Source organism: Furipterus horrens, unplaced genomic scaffold (assembly GCF_987537825.1).
Source record: "Furipterus horrens unplaced genomic scaffold, mFurHor1.1.pri manual_scaffold_8, whole genome shotgun sequence".
NCBI lineage: Eukaryota > Metazoa > Chordata > Mammalia > Chiroptera > Furipteridae > Furipterus > Furipterus horrens.
In genome coordinates, this window is record NW_028327178.1 from 86,034,503 (window position 1) to 86,055,331 (window position 20,829).

The 20,829-nt window shown below is 46.8% G+C and overlaps 1 protein-coding gene across 1 annotated transcript in view; it reads left to right on the forward strand.

Moving 5' to 3' along the window:
- The first annotated feature begins 11,933 nt into the window (after positions 1-11,933).
- RASSF2 (Ras association domain family member 2) overlaps positions 11,934-20,829 on the forward strand; it is a 37,317-nt gene continuing 28,421 nt past the window's right edge. The window contains exon 1 of the mRNA XM_090286078.1: positions 11,934-12,588. The gene's annotated coding sequence lies outside the window, so the exon portion shown is untranslated. The remainder of the gene's footprint in view (positions 12,589-20,829) is intronic.

The following is a 20,829-nucleotide window of genomic DNA, read 5'->3' on the forward strand; positions in this document are numbered from 1 at the left end:
GGAAGGTTCTTCTCCTGAACCTAGACCTGTGTGTGTGTGTGTGTGTGTGTGTGTGTGTATGTGTGTGTGTGATTAATACTTAAGCATATTACCTCATTATAGTAATACATATTTACTTCATTCATTACACTATAATGATTTTACAGGGCTTTGTTTCCTGGGTGTTAAGAACACTTCTGGCTTGGTTCAAGTTTATAAAATGTGTGTTGAGTGAATCAGTGAATGACAGTGAACTCTATGTCATAATGAAAGAGAAAATGGGGATGTGGGGTAGGAGGGGAAAACAGGGGAGAGAAGATAGGGCACGAAGCCAACTTCTGCTGACCTCCAGCTTTGCTCAGAGTTGGTAGGCATTGTCTGTCACTGAAAAGATTCCAAGATGAGGTTCCCACTGCTTCCAGTGCCCAGCCTTGTACAGATAGCAAAGAGGCAATAGCCCTCTCTGTACCCCCACCCTAGGACATATGCCAGCCTCAGGTTCCCAGTTTGGTTTCAGTTTGTTTGTTTTTTTTTAAATAATTTATTTGTTTGTTTGTTTATTTATTTATTTTATTTTTAGAGAGAGGGGAAAGGAGAAAGAGAGGGAGAGAAACATCACTGTGTGGCTGCCTCTCACTCGCGCCCCCAACTGGGGACCTGACGTGCAATCTAGTCATGTGTCCTGACTTGGAATCGAACCAGCGACACTTGGCTCGCAGGCCGATGCTCAATCCACTGAGCCACAACAGCCAGGTGGTTTCAAGTTTTAATTGAAGCTAGCAGTCTGGGTGAGGATCAGCAAGTGTCATCCCCTATCTGGACCTGGTTTCTGAGGAGGCAGAAAACATGAGGGTTGAGAGAGGGACTTGAGATGAACTTCCAGGGTTCACTTACCAGCTTTGGCACCTGCTGGGTGTAATCTTTGGCAACTTAGCAACTCTGTGCCACTCTGTACCACTCTGTTTTCTCATCTGTAAAATTAAGATAAAAATAGTAGCTCTTCCTAGGGTTGTATGAAAACTAAATGAGTTGATGCTTATAACTTAGCAAATAATGTAATAAGATTTATTTTTTCATCTCCTTCATTCATCACATACACGCTGAGTACTCACAGTGTGGCAGATGGAGAAGGATTTGAACTAATAAATAAGACACCATCTTGGCCTTTGGGCTAGTTGACTGGAGCAAGTGCTGATGGTAGATGTATTTTGAAATGGTGCTGTGAGAGCACTAAGAAAGTAATGGGGTAGCTGGGGAAAGGCTTTTCAATGATGACTCCTCAGTAGAGGTGGTACTTGAGCCAAGTTTTGGAGGATGAGCAGGCATCAAGAGCAGCTCCAGAATATGGAAGGGCTTTTGGTACAGTTCTAGTTCAACCAGGGAACTTGGGCGATATACCAGATGCTATGTTTGAGTGGATCCTACATTGTCTGTTTAAATTGGGAAGCTGAGGGGTAGAGGGCCCTGCTGAAGGTTAGTAAAGCCCTCCCATGCCATCCTTGCACTACCATGGAAAAAATAGTCCAGCAGAGAGGGAAGGTAGGGGCATATTGATGTATAGCATACATGAAGGTATGCAAACACATGGCAGATTTAGGAAACCAACCATCTGGGATGTCTCAAGAATGCCCAGGAGCCTGGGTCCCATGGAGAAGTCCCATCATACCTGGCCATGAGACTGGGCTGCCAAAGATGTAAGAGCCAACACTTTACCCCTCTGTTCACCTCTCTCCTTTCTGAGAAACTGACCAATGTCACATCTTGGCCCCACCATGCTGCTGGCCACAGGTGATGGTACCCAGAGACTGAGTGAGTTGGTGGTGGATGCAGGATCTCGAGACTTTGGGATCAAGGCTGCCCTCTGGGTAGAAGTTGGAGCAGATATGAAATGAGAAGAAAATACAAAAAGAAGGGAAGAAGAGAGCGAGAAAGAATGAGAGAGAGAGAGAGCATCCTATAGGTCATACTGGAACCCAGCGATTTTCAACTTTTTCATTGCATGGTACACATAAACTAATTACTAAAATCTGTGACACACAAAATAGTATATTATATATTTTGCCAGTCTAACAAAAAATAGGTATAATTTTGATTTATCCACACCAGACAACTATTGTTGTGTTGGCTGTTGTCATTTTTAAAAAATGTTTTATTTATTTATATTTAGAGAGAAGGGAATGGAGGGGAGACAGAGAGGGAGAGAAACATCAATGCACAAGAGATACATTGATCAGTTGCCTCTCACGTGCCCCCAACTAGGGACCTGGCCCACAACCAAGGCATGTGCCCTGACTGGGAATCAAACAAGCAACTTTTTGGTTCACAAGCCAGTGCTCAATCCACTGAGCCACACCAACAGGGATGTTGTCATTTTTTAAATTTAACAATCTAAGTGAAAAGAGGCCAGTGCCCCTGACTAAATAATCAGGTATTGCATGTTTTAAAAATTCTTGTGTCACACCGGTTGAAAATCACCTCTCTAGCCCATCTTGGACTTGGCTTACTTCTTTCCCATGAGTTATGCAAGAAACTCTTGGTTCTTTAAAATCAAGCTGTCTTTACTTAGGCTGGCTCAAATGGCTTCTGTTTCTTATAACCAAATGGTGTAGTGAGTTGATTTCTCTAAGTTTTCATTTCTGAGCCCATCAATGATGTTGGATGAGATGCTGCCTAATAATTTTTGTCTCCATGATTATTTTTCTTATCTTTCCCCATGCCTAGCATAACACCTTGCATACCATAGCTGTCTAGTAAATATCTATCAATATGATTTTGAATGCACACTCAGTTTATGTTATGAGAGGATAATACTTTCACACCAAGTAATTAGTATTTCAATACAACCAGAAATGGAAGAATGGAATGTAACCTTGGGGTTAAGGAAACTTGAACAGCTTCTTAGAAAAATTAAATAAAATTTCACATCTAATTTGAAACACAGTTTGGTTACCAAATTCTGTTTATAAGCACTGTATTTAGATGGATAGCTGCCCAGAAAGTTTAGCCTTGAGGCTCTCAACGAAATACTTTTCGTGAAAAGGGATATATTCTCTGGAAGTAAATGAGCCAAAGCCATGTATTTTGGATCCTCTGTTCTCCTTTTTTTCCTTTTACCAGCTCCTGTCTATCCTTTAACTGGAGGAAGGAAAATCTAGTAAAGCAGGTTTCCTGTTTGGGGCCTGAGACTCACAAACCTGAACCTACTTAGGTACCAATGGTATGAGAGCTTTAATCCACCTTCTCATCTCCAAGGCCACCTCCCATCTCCAAGGCTGAGTTCAGACACTCTCTAACATAAATATTTAGATGTTGTGGAAATTTCTTAGTGATAGGTAAGTGGACCCTTTTGTTTTGATTTTTTAAAATTTAAATCATTTTTAAATTTTCAATTATAGTTGACATACAACATTATATTAGTTTCATGTGTACATCCCAGTGCTTAAACATTATATAACTTACCTAGTGATCATGCTGATAAATCTCACACCCATCTGACACCATACATAGTTATTAGAATATTATTGACTATATTTCCTATGCTGTATTTTGCATCCCCATGACTATCCTGTAACAACCAATTTTTACCTCTTAATTCCTTCACCTTTTTCACCCATCCCCCCAATGCCCTTCCCATCTGGCAACCATCAAAACGTTCTCTGTATCTATGAGTCTGTTTCTGTTCTGTGTTTATTTTGTTTTTTGGATTAAGTTGTTGATAGATATGTATTTATTGCCATTTTAATGTTCATAGTTTTGATCTGCTTTTTCTAAAATAAGTCCCTTTAACATTTCATATAATAATGGCTTGGTGATGATGAACTCCATTAGCTTTTTCTAGTCTGGGAAGCTCTTTACCTGTCCTTCAATTCTAAATGATGCTGGGTAGAGTAGTCTTGGTTATAGGTCCTTGCTTTTCATCACTTTTAATATTTTGTGCCAGTTCCTTCTGGCCTGCAAAGTTTGTGTTAAGAAATCAGCTGACAGTCTTTTGGGAGCTTTTTTGTAGGTAACTAACTGCTTTTCTCTTGCTGCTTTTCAGATTCTCTCTTTGTCTTTAGCCTCTTGCATTTTCCACTTGATCTTAGCCAAAAGGCTGAGAAGTGATTAATGTTTTACATTTTAATTATGATGTGTCTTGGTGTGGGCCTCTTTGGGTTCATCTTGTTTGGGACTCTCTGTGTTTCCTGGACTTCTATGTCTGTTTCCTTCACCAAGTTAGAGAAATTTTCTGTCATTTTTGCAAATAAATTTTTGATTTCTTGCTCTGGTTCTTCTCCTTCTGGTACTTCCGTGATGCAAATGTTGGTATGCTTGAAGTTGTCCCAGAGGCTCCTTACACTATTATCATTTTTAAATGTTTAAATTTTTTCTGTTCTGATCAGGTGTTTTTTGCTTCCTTATATGCCAAGTCACTGATTTGATTTTCAGCTTCATCTACTCTACTATTGATTCCCTATAAAATTATTCTTCATTTCAGTTAGCATATTTTTTCATTTCTGACTGGTTATTTTCTATGGTTTCCATTGTCCTTTTTTATGCTGTTGAAGTTCTCACTAAGTTCATTGTGCATCCTTATAACCAGTGCTGTAAATTTAGCATCTAGTAGATTATTTGTCTTCATTTTGTTTAGCTATTTTTCTGGAGTTTGATTTGGGACAAGTTTCTTTGTCTCCTCATTTTGGCAGCCTGTCTGTGTATCTCTCTGTATGATGTAGAGCTGCTACATCTCCCAGGCTTGGTAGAGTGGCCTTAGGTAGTAGATGTTCTGCAGGGTCCAGTGGTACAGCCTCCCTGATCACCCAAGCTGGGCACTTCAGGTGTGTCCCTGCCCCTGTGTGGGCTGTGTACACCCTCCTGTTTTAGTTGAGTCTTGATTGCTGTTAGCACATCAATGGGAGAGATGTACTCCCAGGTTGATCAGTTGCAAGGACTGGCTATGCCCACCAATTACTGTGGAGGATCAGCTGTGCAGGAGACCTCCCCACAGAGCAGAAGTTACTTGAATGAGGCTCTGGTATCCTCTGAGTCCACCCCCTGAATATGTCACTTATGAGATTGTTGAGTGGTGCTTCAGTGTGGTTCTGAAGCTGTTCTGAGGTCTCCTGGGAGATGTGGACCAAAGTCAGCTGCTACTTGTGTTCTGCCTGGGACCACCAGGCTTAGAGAGAGGTATGGGACACACTGAGGCCAGGTGCTGCTGGTTTGAAAGATATTAGGAAGGTATGAAACATGAATCAAGACAGGACATTCATATGGAAGAGCCACTGGAAACAGCTTTGGTGGGCTCACAAATTGGGTAGGGTGGAGTCTCAGGGAATCACTAGGACAGGGTGAACAGTGTGAGCCAGGTTGTTGGAGACTCTGATATGACACTTGTCTATTGGCTCTCTGGTGGTGTTGGGGCCTCAGAAAAAGAAAAATGGCCTATGTCAGCACCTTTGTCTGGCAGAAAGCTGCCACCCTTCTCCACCCAGCTCTCACCCTGATGCCAGACAATTCAGTTCCCTACAGTATGACCCTGGTGCCTTTTGAGCTGCCCTAGCACTGGAGCCTAGAAGGTGTGAGTCCAAATAAGTCTGTGCATGGGCCCTTTAAGGACAACTGCTTGGGACTTCAGAAGCTCTCTGAGTTACTCAGTCAGAATCCCCATTTATTTTTACAGTCAGAAGTATGGGAACTTCTCTTCCCAGCATTGGAACCCTGGACTGCAGGACCTGGTGTGGAGCTGGGACCCCTCACTCCTCAGGGGGCACCTCCGCAACTGTGATATCCCTCCCAATTTTTACCTGTCACACATGATTGTGGGACCAACACGTTCTGTGTCTCTGGCCCTCCTACCAGTCTTGATGTGGCTTCTTTAAATCCCTAGTTATAGGACTTTCATTCAGCCCGCTTTCAGGTGGTTCTGAATGATGGTTTTTCTGTAGTTGAGTTGTAATTTTGATGTTTTGTAGCATGTGACTATAGTGTTTACCTTCATCACCACTGTGATCAGAATTCCTAAAGTGGACTCTTTTAATTAAGATAGGCCTTCCCCATGAAAAACAAACTTAAGTTCAGCGACAAAATCAACACCCAAATTTCCCTAGGTCTCTTCATTTTATGAGAAAAAAATGTGTTCACATTAACAGCCGTAAATATAAATTTCATGAGCTCATTGAGACCCCAGCAGGCTGAAGATACCTCTACACTGCTTTGGGAGGTGGGGGTGTGTTGGGGGGTGGTTCCCAGAGGCACCTCTTAGAAACCCATGAACAAATCCAGGAGATTCCAGGGTTGTGTCCACCAATAGTTGTTCATGTCAGCCTGTTAGGTTTCTTTCCCCTTTTGTATTAGAACCTTTTGTTTTTTCATGTGTTTCTCCCCCACACCCCCAGTTTTATTGAGATATAATTGACATAGAACATTATATAAGTTTAAGGTATACAACATGATGACTTGATATACATATATACTGTAAAGTGATTACCCCAATAAGCTTAGTTAATGCATCTATCACCTCACATAGTTACCTTTTTAAAAATTTTTTTATCCTGTTAAGTTACTTAACAGTTAGCTACTGCTATATAACAAACTATTCCAAACCTTATGGCTTAAAATGACAGCCATCTACTTAGCTTGTACTTTTACTGGCTGGCTATTTGGGCTAGGCTCAGCTGAGCTCCTCATGCATTGGTGGTCAGCTCTGGGCTGGGTTGGGTCTATCACATGTCTGGGGCCTTGGCTCTGGGCCATGTGGACTCTCATTCTCTAGAGGCTCGTCCAGGCTTATTCGCATAGCAGAGCCATGTTTCAAGAGAAAGAGTAGAAGAATTCAAGGCTTTCTGAGGCCTGGGCTCTAAAAAGGCACAAATCTATTGGCCATAAGAAGTCACAATGTCAACCCAGATTCAAGGTGAGGAAGTAGATGCCACCTCTTTGCAGGAGGAACTGCAAAGTGTATGCAGGGAGCGGAATAATTATGACCATTTTGGCGATTTATCGACCACTTTCTGGGTCACCTTGTCATCATACCAAGCCCTTGAAACAGAAAAGCTGAGTGTTGGCATGCCACTCGCTTAAGTGTTACTTAGCAGGAGGTCCCTGAAGCATGGCTGCTTGAGTCCCAGTGCATTCCTGAGGCTTATGAAATAGTCCTTTGACTTGTAACTTAGAGCTTTTTCCATCTTCTCAGGAAGACACCCCACCACTCCCCCATGTATCCAGGGGCCTGGTTAGGGACAGAGTTAAATGACAATTTCACCTCTATTTTGTCAACTAAAGCTTTGTTACTGGAGCAGACTTGGTGTCTTCTTTCCTTAGAATATAAATTATCTCCTAGGAAGGCTTTTCTTTTTCTCCCTCTCAAACAAATACATTTCTAGCCAGCCCACCATGCTACTGTGCCAGACATATCCAGATGTTTTTGAGTCCCAGTGGCAGATCTCACTTGAGCTTCCTTATTTCTCTATCACTCATTAGATCTCAGTAGAGTCTCACCTCTTGTAACAGGGGAAAACAAAGGAGTCTGATGCAATAATATCAACAGTCCCACTGGTGTTCTTAGATAAAAACTCTCTCCGAGTTCTTCATTCCTTCCTTCCTTCCTTCCCTAGCTCTCTCCAATATGACTCTCTGTGGGGAGGTTCATCTTACGTTCTCTTGTGTTGGCTGCAAAGATGGTGCGTCTGGGTCCCCTGCAGAGGGCCTGCTCCAGACCATTCCTTGAAAGCATAATGCTGAGGGGTGATGACCCCATTATTGAAGGTCTGCCTGGTACCTATTGCTGATGTCTTCAGCTTGTGTACCTCATGGTCTGTGTGCTCCATGCTCCCTCGAAGTTCTGCAGTGCTCCCTAGCCTCCTTCACCTTAACTCAGGCCTCTCCAATGTTCCCTCTGAGTCCCCATCATGTCGTCCTGCCAGCCCTTGACCTAGCCTCCAGGGCCAACATGCCCTCTCCAGCTAGATCTTAGAGCCAATGACCTATGTGTTCTGTGTCTCATCCCCGCAGCCTGCTTCTCATCCCAACATGGCCGTGGTGGGCAGCTACATGCACAGTGACTAGTCCTACCTCTAGTGCCAATGACAGCAGTTCCTGCTTTCCTGCCTCAAAGGTTTCCTTGAGGCCAAAGATGTCCACACGGCCAGGAAGTAAGGAGAGGTAAGTGTATCAGGGAGCAATCCTCAGTCTGTGGGGGATGAGAGTCAGAGGATAAATGCCCCAGCACTCCCAACCTTCAGAGAAGACAACTCTGAGGCTCATTTTGCACTGTTCCTTAGAGGGTCACAGAGGGGTGGAACCCCTGTTAAACATCCTTTATTGGCTTCTTCTCCTTGCCAGTTTCACTCTCTTGCTTTCTAAAATCAACTCTTAAGTGAATGACCTGCACCCATGTCCTTGTCTCAGGTTCTGCTTTTGAGGGAACCCAAAGACCTATAGAAGGCCTGTGCTTCACAATCTAGTTTCCTTCTGAGGCCCCTGGTCCTTGGGAGCAGGTGGGAACTTCTGCATCATGTCTAGGCAATGTATGAATTACGAAGTGACTCTATAAAGCTAAAGCCAGGCTCTGCCTCTGTGTAGCCATGGTGATCCACTAAGTTGACTTTAGTGAGGCTGCCCCCTGTCCTTGGTCAGTACCTGAGAACAGAAGAGAGCAGCCAGTGTGGCAGTCACTCTGGTCGAAGGTCCCAAACTGGGTAGATGTGATATTCCCAACCGTCTGTGTCCCCTGCTTCCTCGCTTCTCTTAGAATCAATCCACTGGGAACAGAAGAGTAGACTTTGGGCACCACTTTTCTGCATATTCTGTTTCTCCTCAGGCATGAAGTAGAACTCAGATCTACTGGCAAAAGCTGCCTCCTGAGATGTTATAGGGGTACATAAAGGAATTTTGAAAATCATTTTTTGTCTGGACATGTTTAACACTCCTGCCACTGTTCTGCTAGAGATAAGGGAAGTTGGCTGAGGGACTCCGAGCTCATCAGTAATGTCCTTGCTCCCTGAACTTGTGTGATCCCAATATGGTCGCCAGTAGCCACATGGGGCTACTGAGCACTTGAATTGTGACTAGTGGGACTGAATTTTAAGTTTATGTAACCTTAATTAGAACTTAAACTTAAAAAACAAACACTCAATTCAATTTCTGGGAAACTTTTAGCCAAGTTGTTTGGAACAACTTGTGCATATGAATGTATTTTTCAAGTAGAAATTTTATAAATCCTATATACAGATCAAGTACTTCTGATGAAAATTTAACATCCAAACTGAGATGTGTGTAAATCCACACCTGATTTTAGCCTTAGTAGAGAAATAGAATATAAAATGTCTCATGAATAATTTCTATATATTGTTTACAGTTGAAATGGTAATATTTTGGGTATTTTAGTTTAAATACAATATATTAAAAAATTAATTTCACTTGTTTCTTTTTACTTGTAATGTGACTAGAAAGTTTTAAAGTACATCTGTAGTTTGCATTGCATTTCCATTGAAGGACTGGTTGTAGGCGATGCTTGTCTGCTGCTTCCCTGAGACGTGTGCCTCCTGGTCTAGTCCCTGGCAGTGGAAGGCTGCAAGAAGCAGGGCTTGGGGGAGGGATATTTAATGAATCAGATTGCAAAATTATCCTTGTTGCCAATGTATTGTCCCTACAGTGCCTTGAAGGATAAGGGGCTATTCCTTTCTCTCCTGTGACTCCTGTATAGGGAAATTGATGAAAAGAAAGAGGTTTTCTGATTTTTTGAACTAATAAATCAATCAATTTATTTAACACCATGGAGAGTACAAGTGAAGAGGAGTAGATTTCATTATAAGCAGAGCATATAGTTAGGGTTCCTGGCAGTTTCATTTGGACAAGGTAAGCCTGCCCCTGTCCCCAGTTGATTGGTCATGGGATGGTCACCTGACCGAAGCTGGGCCAATGAGCTGCTCTTCTGGGAAATTGGAATAGAGACTCAGGAATTCTATCTTCACCTGGCTGCTTTCTTCAACAGGGGAGTTCCAAGCCCCAGTGACGCAAGCAATTGCCACCCTTTGTCATGTGTATGGGGTGCAGGAAAGGCCAGTCTATGATGTGAAGGAAGAGTTGGCCTATGTTACTGGAAGCCCTCCAGGCTCTGGATTTTCCTCTTACTAAGTTTTCCCTGCAGTTGTGACCCTGCTATAGAGAAACCCCTATATCCTAAGAATACATTCCTCTGAGGGTGCTCATGTTACCTGCAAAGGAAAGAAGCTTAATTAATACACAGTGGTGACCGGAGAGGGGAATTCACAGGAGAGATTTGTGTTTATAGCTCAAGGGGAAAGAATCAGATGATACATATTTTTTTTCTATAGAAAAGCTGGTCAGTGGCCTCCTTGTTCCTGGGTAGCTGACAGTTTCCAGCACCACCCTACAGCTGCTTTGGGTTCAAAAGACTTTTGTGGCTGGCCTGGGAAGCAGATCACCATTTATAATATTGTTTCTAAGGGAGACACATTCCAAGATCCAAACAATGAATTTAGTAAAGAATGTTTGGCTTCCAGGAGGGATGAGCTGATCCTGCTGTATCCTGGGGGTTGGCTACCCACTTACTGTTAGGTCGCCTTCCCTTTTGGCTGGGGACTGACTTTTCAGAATTGGTATATGTACATGAAGGGAGAATTCTAACGGAGGGAACTATAAGCCGCCTCCCCCACCCCCCGGTATCCCCACCCCCCCAGCCCCTGCAGCTGGGGTGCTAAGGCTTCCAGCGCATTCAGAGCCACTCCAGGCCCAGGGGTGGATAAGAGGGGGAGGTGAGAGGTGGACAAAGACACTTGGCCTCTTTCACATTACTGTCACGTCTGCCAGCCCGCGAAGTCGAAGGGGCCTAGCTCTTGCTTAGCTCAAACCCATTTTGGAATAAGCCTGGGTGTTAGGGAAAAAAATCCTACGTCCACTGCCTGGGAAATCCGGGGCTCTGGAGGTGGGCTCCCTGGGGCAGCGTGACTGTTCCCTGGGAGTGGCTGTCAGAGCGCGGGACGAGCAGAGGGGCTTGGGCCAAGACTCCCTCCCTTCCCGAGAGGGCAGATCGAATGGGGTGAGGGAAGCCAGTTCATCCTCCTCACCCTCGCACTCTTATCCCTTCCCTGCATTCACGCCCCTGACCCCCACCCCCATTCCGAAGAAGCGCTGACAGCTTGAGCCCTGACTCAAAGGCGGGGAAGTAGGGGACACGCAGCCACAGCATTGTCTGGGAGGGAGCAGAGAAGCTCCGCCTCTCCGGGGGGGAGGGGAAAAAGGGGGAGGGCGAGAGAGGAGGGGAGGAAGAAAGGCGAGGGAAGGGGGTGTGGGGAGAGATGGAGAGATCCAGAAAGAGGGGGAGGGAGGACGATCGGACCGGATAGAGGAAAATAAAGGCTTTGGGGCGGACAAGAGGGCGAAGAGGGGTGGAGGTGGAGCGAGGAGGGCGGGGCGTCCGACCCCTAATCGCGAGGCTGCCAACATCCCTGCTCCGCCGGATTTGATTCTGACCCTCCAGCCGCTGACCCAGGCTCGGACTGGAGCAGCTCCCCACCCTTGGCCGGGCAACCCTCTTTCCAACTCCACGGTCTCCACTACGCGCGTGAGCTGCAGCCGGCTTGGAACTCAGGCAAGGCGCTGGGCGTGGGGGCGCTGGGCGTAGGGACAAGGCTGCAGACGCAGGATGCGGGACGCAAGGTGCAGGGTACCGGGCGGTCCTTTCTCCCCTCCCCTCTCTCGCCTCGCCAAAAGTTTTCCAGCAGAGTCTCCTGCCCGGTCCAGGTCAGTCCCTCAGTCCTCGCCTGCCCCTGGTCTCCTCGCGTCTCCCCCAGCTGCGGGAGGTTCCGGGAGATGCGGACTCCTCAGGGGTTGCTAGACTTGGAGCCCCAGCCCACCCGCCTTCCGGCCGGAGAAAGTTGTAGCTCCGAACTCGTCCTCCCTCCCTGAGTCCTGGGGGGTCTTCCTTCTCTCTGCTTCAAGGGCAGTAGCTGGAAGGCGCCCCTACCTCATCACTGGGGTCCCGGGGACTCCCTGGCGAGGTGGGGCAGGGCGGCAGGTGCAGGGGTGGCAGATCCCGACAGCCCTGGTGAGCACCCGGACTTCAATCCGGTCCTCTTCTTCCCCGCCCAATAGACAGTTCCCCAAATGTGGTTTCCAGCCACCAGCACCCCGCCCCCGCTCAGGCTCCCTCTGCCTTCACCAGGGCGTAGGGTGTTCGGGGGTGGGGGCTGGTCCTCTGGGCACTTCCCCTTTACGGTCTTCCCGCCTGCCTCCGGAGCTGGTGCTCGGGGTCGTTGGGAACACTGGCTTTTTACTCTCACGCCAGAGAGAGGCAGGTGCCTTGGGCTGACCCCAGTCACTTCTGTGTTTTGAGCGCCTGCTTTGCATCCAGCTTCTAAGCTGGGAGAACCCTGGGGACAGCAGAGAGGCGCAGTGCCCTGACAGACTGAGGGCTCCATCTTGCTCAGAGTTGCTCTGTGGGTCCTGGGGTTGGTCACAGCACCTTTGCACCTCCGTGACAGGAGGAACTGAGCACGAGGCTTCTCAACGCTGCCACGCGCCTTATTCCCAGGTGATCCGAGTCGGGTTTCTAGAACGTGTTCCCCCAGAGGACAGAGGCTGTGTCCAGCGGCCGCCAAATTTATGGTGAGTACCTTACACATAATGAATGAATGTTCGAACCAATGAGCTGACAAGTAACAATTTGTCCTGGAGTGGGTTGATCTTGGTACAATGGGAGGAAAGAATTAGAAACTGATTGTTTTAAACAGCTGCCTGTGGACCAGAGCCAGGGGCCTTCTTTCCAGAGCATCTGGATGAGGAATCTGGGGTTGGAATTATTTTACTTATCAATCTGCATTTACTTACTGGGAACTTTTTCTGTGGCAGTTTGAAAAATCAAAGGCACTTCTCATGCCTGAGATATATTGGGTGGCTTGAGGAGAGTTCATTCTTTTTAGCTGGTGTCCAAACGCTCTGTCCCAGCGACTAAGTGTGGAGTTGGCCTGGGAGGTGCCCATTTGGGATCAGAGATCCTGGAGTGGGGCCATGAGTCTGGGCACTGGCTGTGCTTTCTCCTCTAGACAGGTCAGCTGATGCCTGGGATCTGGGGCAGATGGGTTCTGGATAAAGAGGGCCTCAAACGATGGCTGGGATCAGAGAAGTGGGGTAGTTTTGGAAGAGGATAGTTCTTGTCCTGGGAGAAGGAGGCATAGCCAGCAGCCTGCCGGGGCACCCAGAAGTCTGGGCTGTGCAGTTCGGGTTTCCCTGTGCTGGGGAGGCTGGAGGTGAGTTCCACTCCTTCAGAAGATAGTACAGCAGAGATTGAGTGTTGGGGAGACCAGGTAATCTTTGGGGTGTGGTGTAGATATCTCCTGTGCTCCTCTGCTCTCATTTTTGTGCTGGTGAAATCAGTTAGAATGATGAGGGGCACCTTTGGGGAGCCTGGTTGGGAGGAGGCCAAGGGATCTGGAGCCTTCAGTCATGCCCTTCTAGGGAAGGCGGGAATGTACTTTCTACACCTGGCTAAGTGGGCCTGAGCATATACTGGCAGCATCCCCACCATCCTGAGGGTGGTCTTTCTCCACCCTTGGGACTCCAGAATCCACCTCTCTGCATTTCTGCATGGCTTCTGTTTGGGGGTTCAGGACTTCTCTCCAGTTTGTGTTATCTTAGGCGTTGGGGGTGGTCAGTGGTCAATCCTTCTGTTCTCATCATGTCTGATGCACTGGCCTACCTGGGACTTTTTGGTCATCCACTGGTTTTGCTTTGATTTCTTGGTCTATTTCCTGGTGCCCCGGAGCCAAGCTTTGTGTCACTTTCTGCGTGTGAACTGCTTAGGAATGGCCGAGAGAGTGGGCTAGAGAGATGTCCAGGACCACACAGCCTGGCATCTCTACTGGAATGCCAAGGGCTGAACTGCGGAGCTTGCCAGAAAGGGGTCATGTCACCAGTGCACAAGAGGACAACCTTGGCTTGGTTATTGTTTCCAGTCTTCTCTAAGATACTCTGGCAGAAAATGTGCTCACTGTGAGGTGGGGTGTACAATCAGGACCAGATTGCCAGAGAATCCCATGGAGAGGATGGGATGCAAACTGGGTGATCTGAGAGCACTTCCAGAACTTGACCATGTCTTCTCTTCTCCTCCAGAGTGAAAAACTGGGCAGTTTTCCACCGTGCACTTGGAATAAAACGAGACCTAATTTCTGTCTTTAAGTTATAGTTGCTAAGAACTGCCACAGCTGGGTTTATGAAACCAGGACAGCAGTCCCCTCCCACCACTGTTCACAGTATGGTCCAGTGATTTACCCCAATGACACACTGTCCTATCTAAACACCTCCCTGTCTCTTCAGAAGAATTTTAAATCAATCCTTAAGGTTGGGTAAGCTCCCACAGACCTGTGATTGTGGTTTCATTTATTTGGTCTGCTTGTAGGTTCCCATGGAGGATGGCAAGTGGAGGGGATGGGGCAGGAGCCTCAGGGAGAGCAAGGCACAATAAACAGGGACAGTCTTCAGACTCAGCTGGCCAGATGACCAGGGGGTCATTTTTGGTCATTCCTGGAATGGAAGACTCAGGAGCCTCTAATCACAGATTGATGCAGCTGCTTGGGATGACAGCTTGGGGCTGTAGAACTCCTGCCCAAGGCCACTGTGGCTGAACCAGAGAGGGCAGCCTCTCACAGGAGAAGTGGGCAGGCAGGGTGTTTGGCTCATTCCCATGCGATGAGCAAAGTAACTCAGAAGGGCTTTTTTCTGTTACTTCTATTGATAAAAATTGCACATGTTGACCCAAAGATACTTGGCAAAGTAGTTGACTTCACCAGCATAGTGCTTTATCCATATTTGGCACTCGGTTAAGTGTTTATTTGATTAATGGTTCATTTCTTTAAGAGTAATGAAAAGAGTATTGAAGTTGGAGTTTGAATTGTATTCTACCATTTTCTAGCTGTGTGGCATTGAGCAATGAATGTCAGCATCCTCCCCATGTTTTTTTGGCTTCAACCAATGGCTGATGGCATAAGGTACATAAATACTCCAGCTCCCTCACCTCTTTGTTGAGGTTACTCGGGGCATGTTCTATGCTGTCTCAGAGGTAACTGGCTTCCTTCATTGACTGCCTTCTCTTCCCTGTTCACTTTCCCACTTCTTTCCACTGACACCTGAATCCTTATCTTAGGGTCAACTTCTGGGGGACACCACCCTAAGAGAAGCTTTAGTCTGCAATTAAGAGGTAAGTTGAAGTCTCTTGAGTTGCAGCTTCCCCAACTGTAAGAGGGAAATGATAACGATCTCACAGGGATATTGTGCTATGTGCTCAGCCTGGGGCCTGGCAGATAGCAAGCATTCAGGCAAACATTTGCTGGCTCACTGAATAATATAGAAGGGACTGTGGAGGGTTAGGAAGCGAAACTTATGATGGGCCATGGAGAATTATAATGCTGTTCTTAGGTTGTGTGAAGAAACTGAGGTCACCTGCTCATGGTTTTTACATCTAGATTGTGACCTGTGATATTTCACAACTGGTTCTGTAGGGAGGAAAGGCTCTGTTTTGTGGTATTTGCTAATTTCTTTCGTGTAAATATACCCACCATGGCAAGCTGCTAACATGGCATTACTCAACACTGAGCTGGGATGAGATGTACTCCATCAGCTCTGGAAGCTGGCAGGAGCCGGCCTCAGCACACAGCCGGGTGTATCAGAGCTGGCATGGGACCTCAGATCTTGATTTCTGATTCTGCACACAGGAAGGAGGATAAAAATGGTATCAGGTGTCAAATTTTGAGGTATTTTCAACTCTACCCTGAGCTGGCTGATTCACTGTGTGTGAGACACTTATGGGTTCATTTAAAGATTATTGGAATGTTTATGCTAGGAGTCTTTCTGGGCCTCAGTTTCCCTATCTCCAGGGCAAGGGATTGGATGATTCCACTAGTCCCTTCCAGCCCTTGGTCTTTATAGGAAGAGTCCATCGCATTCTCCCTCTGTCCATACAAGACCAAAACCTTTAACAAAAGAAAACCTTTCCTGTGTCCACACTTATTTTGTCCACTGTAGGGCACCCAGCACTGGACCATGCTAGAGCTTTTCTATGGTCTTTCTGCAGGCACAGAGATTCAGTAGGCATTAACCCAGTAAAATCCCGCCTCCCTTGTGTAGCAGTTTCACTTCATGACACAGGCATGGTGTGTCCCCAGAGGGAAGTGGCGGAGTGGAGAAGAGAGGATGGTTTCTTATGGAAAGGGCGGTCCCTACTTCCACAAACGACTATGCAATGTCATAGACACCCAAGTGGAATCCAGGAAAAGCCCACATGGAGAAACAGACTTTTATATGACAGAATTTAACATCCCGGCTGCGTTTTTTTGTTGACAATCCTCCCAAGGGAGTCCCTGACTCTGCAAATTCCACCTGGAGGAATTCTTAATCCTAAGGATACAACTGGACAAGTGCAAAGTGCAGAAGAATATGTGCACAGGGATGTCCTCTGAAGCATTATTTATAATAATAATCACAACAGCAACAACAAAAAAAGGAGACTAAATGTCCACTAATAGTAAACTTATTTATTATGGTATATCTATATACTTTGGAAAACCATATGACTTCCAAAAATATAGGACACAGATGAATATTTATTAACATGGAAATATAGATATTTCTCAAGAACAGGTTACCAAACAGTATGCTATTTTTATAAAATATATTATATCATTCATTTATATTTGCCTCTGGAAGAATACATGGCAAAATGTTACTAGTGATTATCTCTGAGTGGTAGACTTGGGAGAGATTTTGATCTTAGTCTTTTTAATATTAAGTATTTAATTATGGTAAAATATACAAAACATAGAATTTACCCTTTTAACCATTTATTCTTGTATGTGTCCTGACAGGAGATTGAACCCACAACTTTGGCATATTGGGACAAGCTGTAAGCAGCTGTCTTAGTTCTTTGGTGCTGCTATAACAAAATACTACAGACTGACTTATAAACAACAGAAATGTATTTCTCACAGTTCTGGAAGCTACAGGTCAAGATAAGGTTGTTAGTAGAGTCAGATGAAGGCCCTCTTCCAGACTGAAGATTTCTCATTATATCCTTACATGCTGGAAGGGGATAAAGGGCTCTGTGGGGTATCTTTAATAAGGGCACTAATCTCATTCATGAGGGCTCCACCCTCATGACCTAATCACCCCTCAAAGGTCTCACCTCCTAACATAGTTGGCCCTCCATATTTGTGTCTTCTGCATCCACAGATTCAACAAACTGTGGATGCAAAGTACTTGGGGTGGGGGTGGGGGTGGGAAAATGTTACCTTATTTCTGATGTGTTCTATGTAGTTAGGCCTACAATGGTTGTGCCAGTAATGAACATTATTCTCTAAATGGTAGACAACTATTTACATAGCATTTACATTGTATTATAAGTAATCTAGAGATGATTTAAAGTATATGGGAGGATGTGTATAGGTTATATGCAAATACTAAGCCATTTTATATAAGGGACTTGAGCACCCAAGGATTTGGGGATCCATGGTGGTCCTGGAACCCATCCTCTGAGGATACCAAGGGATGACTGTACCATCACATTGGGGGTTAGGACTTCAACATGTGAGGTTTGAGAGGATATCCAACATTCAGATCATAGCCTTAGCAGTAAGTACATTCACAATGTTGTACAACCATCACCACTATCCATTTCCAGAATTTTTCAATCATCCCAGATAGAAACTCTGTACCCATTACACTAACTCTCAACTCCACACCATTCCCTACCCCTGCCTCCCAGCCCCTGGTGACTTCTATTCTACTTAACATTTTTGTGAATTTGCCTAGTCTAGATACCTCATAGAAGTGGAATCGTTCCTTCTGTGAATCGTAATCTTTTTGATTACCTATGTTTTTAAAAATGTTTTACTTGTGTAATAAAAAGGAAAGAGAAAGCCTGGCAGAGAGCTGTGGCATGTGGTCTCTGGTGGTTTCACTTCAGCCAAGCAGGGTCACAAGGTCTTTGCCATCTTCCTGTCCCTACTGCCATCACCTGGGATAGGGCTCAGGGTCTGACCTCCTTCTCAGTGTGGCGGGACAAAGGCAGGCGACCAGGGGTTGCTTCCTGACCTAGATATGACCTCAGCTGTATCTTTCTGGTTGCTGGCAGCTGAGCCATGAGCCCAGGCCCACCGCTGTCAAATTGTCTTGTCCCAGGGTCTTCTGTGTGTGGTGGTGGGATTGAGAGGGTGTGCTTGGGTTCCCAGCTGTCCTGCAGTGAGTGAGGTCCAAACAAGGTGAAGTGGGTGGCTGACAACATCTTTCTTGATTGAGAACAAGAGCCTCAGCCTTTATAGTTCAAGCATCCTTTGCGTGTTTCATACTCTGCTAAATACGCACACGGTGGCTGTGGGTATGGCTGCTGAATGTTTTCTGCACAGGCAGGGTTGGCCTGGCTGGGGTGCTGGGAAGACTTTAGCTGGTGGGGTCCAAGAGGCCGCCAGTACTGCAGGGAGATAGGTGGTAGCCTCAGATAACGGCGCTCTCTTCCTAAAGTGCTGTAGAGGCTCTTTCAGTTGATCATAGGGACATTTGGGACAAAGACTGCTCTCTTGTGCATGTGATGGGGTTGTGTGTGTGTGACGGGGTAATCAGGCACATTGTGCAGCGGGGTGGGGGAAGCAGAGGAGGCGCTGTGTACGCTTCAGTTTGAGTCTGAGGTGAGAGGAGGTTGGGAAGCTTCTGGACCCAGAACTGGGAAACCAGGTCTCGTGGGGCAAGTGGCTTTGCTCTAGGACGCCTAGTCTCATGGAAAATGCTTTAAGATCCTCACTGAGTGAGCTCCCAGCAGGGCCCACCCGGCCCTCCACTGAGCTGATGAGAGAATGTAGGTCTGGAAGGGACACATATACCCACTGGACTCTCCAGAGCTTTCTTTACCTGCCTCTGCCTGCTTTCTGTTCGCCCAGTAGCAGGCTGCTCTTTTACTGCCGGAAAGTTGGGGAACTGTGAAGAGCTTACAGAGATGGCTTCTGAAGGCCATTTTGAGGAGAAGTTCTGTTTTGTGTGGTGCTGGCGTTCTGTTAGAGTTAGTCAGCTGAAGGCATGTGGTTTTGTGGAAAACTTCCCCTCAGCCTCCCGGAGGTGTTCTGGGAACCCCTGGACATGCCGCCTGCCCTGGCAGTGCAAGGGGTGAGAGATCTGCTGTGAGAGTGAATTACCCTGTGCAGCCGTAGGCTGTAAGTGAGGTTAAGGTGGGGGGGGTGACAGATGCCCCATAATGGCTGTGCCAGGGGAGGGCTCAGCACATGGGGACCTGTCCTTCACCCTCTCCTCTGGGCTGCTTCTCCAGTACAAGGAACCTCCACTCTGGGGGTAGAGGAGGCCAGTGATCCTGGCTCCTGGGTTTCCAATTCTGGCTCCAGGTAGCAAAGAAGGGAAACCCCAAGATCTCTGCACACACAGAGTGTCAGCCTATAGCACCAAAAAAGGAAGAGCTGCTGGGGTTCCCCGGGGAAGGGGATGTGAGGTCAGAGATGAGTCTCATAGAAACACTCAGTAAACAGGAAGTGCGGCCAGGAAGAAACCTGCCCTTGTAGGAGAAGGGGAAGTGGAGGGGGCCCCTCCTCACCTGCCCAGATAGGTCAACACGTCCCTGCAGAGCTGAGACACTAACCCAGAAACGGGCAGCTGGGGTTCCGGAGCGCATGGGGTGATACAGGCCTCCGCCCCTCCTGGTCAGATGGGGTTCCACTTAAATCCCGTAATTACCGGGCTGGAGGAGAGTTTGATTTGCCCTTCCCTACTTAGGTCATGGAACTACCCTGTAAAATAGCCCTCAGTTTTGAGAAATGCAGGTCAGGGAATGCTCAGTCTTATTTGCCTTACTTGGGCCAGGTGTTGCCTCCACCAACTTCCCATTCCTTCCTTTGAGTCACATGGAATTTCGCACTTTGTTGGCTTTTAGCCCAGGAGGGGTACATCCCAGCAGGTGATGTAGGTGCTGCTTTAGGGAGGCAGGTGTGACCGCACCCTTCCCTGGGGATCCATAGATATTGGAGGGTTAGCTTTCTTAGGTCTTTGGTTTCTCTGAGCCAGAGCCTAAATTGTACACACACACACACACACACACACACACTCCGTACAGTCTCCCTCGCACATCCATACTGTACATTTACTCATGCATACACACACACTCTCCCTCACACGCCTGTACCTATACACACACACATACACACACACCAGCTTTTTCTGACTGGAAGTTTTTTCTTCCTTTATACCTTTTTTTGGTCTCACTCAAACACCCCAATTCTCTGATATGAGGCTAAGGGCCTTTGCGTTTTCTTCTAACATTCATCCTGGTCAAAAGCTTGTAGATGCTGTTGGGACTTCTCTATAAACAAGTGGTTGCTTCTCTGGGCCCGTGAAGCAATTGTTTGTGTAGATCTCAGTAATGACTTCCCAGGTCACTTACCTGGCCGCCCGTCTGTCCCCTGTCCCGCTGGTGTGGGAGTGGGAGGCAGGCCTTCCCAGCAGGAGTCCCAGGACCATTTCCTCAGAGCTTCCCCAATCCCACTGGGAATTCACACCCCTGTGTGGTAAGCCTAGGCCTGAAGGGAGACCTGAGCAGGAGCCCTGAGCAGGAGCCACACTAGGAAAGAGCAGGGGCTTCGCAGACCAAACTATGGGGGAGGGGATCCCAGCTTAGCCACCTGTTGAATCTCAGTTCCTCATCTGGCAGGTGGGCCAGGCTGGCTGCCTTTTGAAAGGAGAGTAAGGCTTCCTGTCAGCAGGGGCCTTGTACCTGTCATCAGTCAGGACCCAGGCATTTTTTTTTGGATCATGGGACGGGTAGTTTGTGGGTCCCATGAGTGCGAGGGGGAGCTTGTTCTCTAG